The sequence below is a fragment of the Scardinius erythrophthalmus genome, assembly GCF_964197995.2.
Source record: "Scardinius erythrophthalmus genome assembly, chromosome: 1".
NCBI classification, from domain to species: Eukaryota; Metazoa; Chordata; class Actinopteri; order Cypriniformes; family Leuciscidae; genus Scardinius; species Scardinius erythrophthalmus.
In genome coordinates this window covers 78,759,669-78,763,772 of record NC_138221.1, presented here as the reverse complement: position 1 = coordinate 78,763,772, position 4,104 = coordinate 78,759,669, and positions in this window count along the sequence as shown.

The window sequence follows — 4,104 nt, the reverse complement described above, 5'->3', positions numbered from 1 at the left end:
CTGAGCAGCTCCGTCTGTCTGTGCTCGACTCTCCTGGTCTGACGTCAGCAGAGGACAGTGGGCCTAATGTCAGTGTGCAGCTGAGCCGCTCCGTCTGTCTGTGCTCGACTCTCCTGGTCTGACGTCAGCAGAGGACAGTGGGCCTAATGTCAGTGTGCAGCTGAGCCGCTCCGTCTGTCTGTGCTCGACTCTCCTGGTCTGACGTCAGCAGAGGACAGTGGGCCTAATGTCGGTGTGCAGCTGAGCCGCTCCGTCTGTCTGTGCTCGACTCTCCTGGTCTGACGTCAGCAGAGGACAGTGGGCCTAATGTCGGTGTGCAGCTGAGCCGCTCCGTCTGTCTGTGCTCGACTCTCCTGGTCTGGCGTCAGCAGAGGACAGTGGGCCTAATGTCGGTGTGCAGCTGAGCCGCTCCGTCTGTCTGTGCTCGACTCTCCTGGTCTGGCGTCAGCAGAGGACAGTGGGCCTAATGTCGGTGTGCAGCTGAGCCGCTCCGTCTGTCTGTGCTCGACTCTCCTGGTCTGGCGTCAGCAGAGGACAGTGGGCCTAATGTCGGTGTGCAGCTGAGCCGCTCCGTCTGTCTGTGCTCGACTCTCCTGGTCTGGCGTCAGCAGAGGACAGTGGGCCTAATGTCGGTGTGCAGCTGAGCCGCTCCGTCTGTCTGTGCTCGACTCTCCTGGTCTGGCGTCAGCAGAGGACAGTGGGCCTAATGTCGGTGTGCAGCTGAGCCGCTCCGTCTGTCTGTGCTCGACTCTCCTGGTCTGACGTCAGCAGAGGACAGTGGGCCTAATGTCGGTGTGCAGCTGAGCCGCTCCGTCTGTCTGTGCTCGACTCTCCTGGTCTGACGTCAGCAGAGGACAGTGGGCCTAATGTCGGTGTGCAGCTGAGCAGCTCCGTCTGTCTGTGCTCGACTCTCCTGGTCTGACGTCAGCAGAGGACAGTGGGCCTAATGTCAGTGTGCAGCTGAGCCGCTCCGTCTGTCTGTGCTCGACTCTCCTGGTCTGACGTCAGCAGAGGACAGTGGGCCTAATGTCAGTGTGCAGCTGAGCAGCTCCGTCTGTCTGTGCTCGACTCTCCTGGTCTGACGTCAGCAGAGGACAGTGGGCCTAATGTCAGTGTGCAGCTGAGCAGCTCCGTCTGTCTGTGCTCGACTCTCCTGGTCTGACGTCAGCAGAGGACAGTGGGCCTAATGTCGGTGTGCAGCTGAGCAGCTCCGTCTGTCTGTGCTCGACTCTCCTGGTCTGACGTCAGCAGAGGACAGTGGGCCTAATGTCGGTGTGCAGCTGAGCAGCTCCGTCTGTCTGTGCTCGACTCTCCTGGTCTGACGTCAGCAGAGGACAGTGGGCCTAATGTCGGTGTGCAGCTGAGCCGCTCCGTCTGTCTGTGCTCGACTCTCCTGGTCTGACGTCAGCAGAGGACAGTGGGCCTAATGTCAGTGTGCAGCTGAGCCGCTCCGTCTGTCTGTGCTCGACTCTCCTGGTCTGACGTCAGCAGAGGACAGTGGGCCTAATGTCAGTGTGCAGCTGAGCCGCTCCGTCTGTCTGTGCTCGACTCTCCTGGTCTGACGTCAGCAGAGGACAGTGGGCCTAATGTCAGTGTGCAGCTGAGCCGCTCCGTCTGTCTGTGCTCGACTCTCCTGGTCTGACGTCAGCAGAGGACAACGGGCCTAATGTCAGTGTGCAGCTGAGCAGCTCCGTCTGTCTGTGCTCGACTCTCCTGGTCTGACGTCAGCAGAGGACAGTGGGCCTAATGTCAGTGTGCAGCTGAGCCGCTCCGTCTGTCTGTGCTCGACTCTCCTGGTCTGACGTCAGCAGAGGACAGTGGGCCTAATGTCAGTGTGCAGCTGAGCCGCTCCGTCTGTCTGTGCTCGACTCTCCTGGTCTGACGTCAGCAGAGGACAGTGGGCCTAATGTCAGTGTGCAGCTGAGCCGCTCCGTCTGTCTGTGCTCGACTCTCCTGGTCTGACGTCAGCAGAGGACAGTGGGCCTAATGTCAGTGTGCAGCTGAGCCGCTCCGTCTGTCTGTGCTCGACTCTCCTGGTCTGACGTCAGCAGAGGACAGTGGGCCTAATGTCAGTGTGCAGCTGAGCCGCTCCGTCTGTCTGTGCTCGACTCTCCTGGTCTGACGTCAGCAGAGGACAGTGGGCCTAATGTCAGTGTGCAGCTGAGCCGCTCCGTCTGTCTGTGCTCGACTCTCCTGGTCTGACGTCAGCAGAGGACAGTGGGCCTAATGTCAGTGTGCAGCTGAGCCGCTCCGTCTGTCTGTGCTCGACTCTCCTGGTCTGACGTCAGCAGAGGACAGTGGGCCTAATGTCAGTGTGCAGCTGAGCCGCTCCGTCTGTCTGTGCTCGACTCTCCTGGTCTGACGTCAGCAGAGGACAGTGGGCCTAATGTCAGTGTGCAGCTGAGCCGCTCCGTCTGTCTGTGCTCGACTCTCCTGGTCTGACGTCAGCAGAGGACAGTGGGCCTAATGTCAGTGTGCAGCTGAGCCGCTCCGTCTGTCTGTGCTCGACTCTCCTGGTCTGACGTCAGCGGAGGACAGTGGGCCTAATGTCAGTGTGCAGCTGAGCCGCTCCGTCTGTCTGTGCTCGACTCTCCTGGTCTGACGTCAGCGGAGGACAGTGGGCCTAATGTCAGTGTGCAGCTGAGCCGCTCCGTCTGTCTGTGCTCGACTCTCCTGGTCTGACGTCAGCAGAGGACAGTGGGCCTAATGTCAGTGTGCAGCTGAGCCGCTCCGTCTGTCTGTGCTCGACTCTCCTGGTCTGACGTCAGCAGAGGACAGTGGGCCTAATGTCAGTGTGCAGCTGAGCCGCTCCGTCTGTCTGTGCTCGACTCTCCTGGTCTGACGTCAGCAGAGGACAGTGGGCCTAATGTCAGTGTGCAGCTGAGCCGCTCCGTCTGTCTGTGCTCGACTCTCCTGGTCTGACGTCAGCAGAGGACAGTGGGCCTAATGTCAGTGTGCAGCTGAGCCGCTCCGTCTGTCTGTGCTCGACTCTCCTGGTCTGACGTCAGCAGAGGACAGTGGGCCTAATGTCAGTGTGCAGCTGAGCCGCTCCGTCTGTCTGTGCTCGACTCTCCTGGTCTGACGTCAGCAGAGGACAGTGGGCCTAATGTCAGTGTGCAGCTGAGCCGCTCCGTCTGTCTGTGCTCGACTCTCCTGGTCTGACGTCAGCAGAGGACAGTGGGCCTAATGTCAGTGTGCAGCTGAGCCGCTCCGTCTGTCTGTGCTCGACTCTCCTGGTCTGACGTCAGCAGAGGACAGTGGGCCTAATGTCGGTGTGCAGCTGAGCCGCTCCGTCTGTCTGTGCTCGACTCTCCTGGTCTGACGTCAGCAGAGGACAGTGGGCCTAATGTCAGTGTGCAGCTGAGCCGCTCCGTCTGTCTGTGCTCGACTCTCCTGGTCTGACGTCAGCAGAGGACAGTGGGCCTAATGTCAGTGTGCAGCTGAGCCGCTCCGTCTGTCTGTGCTCGACTCTCCTGGTCTGACGTCAGCAGAGGACAGTGGGCCTAATGTCAGTGTGCAGCTGAGCCGCTCCGTCTGTCTGTGCTCGACTCTCCTGGTCTGACGTCAGCAGAGGACAGTGGGCCTAATGTCAGTGTGCAGCTGAGCCGCTCCGTCTGTCTGTGCTCGACTCTCCTGGTCTGACGTCAGCAGAGGACAGTGGGCCTAATGTCAGTGTGCAGCTGAGCCGCTCCGTCTGTCTGTGCTCGACTCTCCTGGTCTGACGTCAGCAGAGGACAGTGGGCCTAATGTCGGTGTGCAGCTGAGCCGCTCCGTCTGTCTGTGCTCGACTCTCCTGGTCTGACGTCAGCAGAGGACAGTGGGCCTAATGTCAGTGTGCAGCTGAGCCGCTCCGTCTGTCTGTGCTCGACTCTCCTGGTCTGACGTCAGCAGAGGACAGTGGGCCTAATGTCAGTGTGCAGCTGAGCCGCTCCGTCTGTCTGTGCTCGACTCTCCTGGTCTGACGTCAGCAGAGGACAGTGGGCCTAATGTCAGTGTGCAGCTGAGCCGCTCCGTCTGTCTGTGCTCGACTCTCCTGGTCTGACGTCAGCAGAGGACAGTGGGCCTAATGTCAGTGTGCAGCTGAGCCGCTCCGTCTGTCTGTGC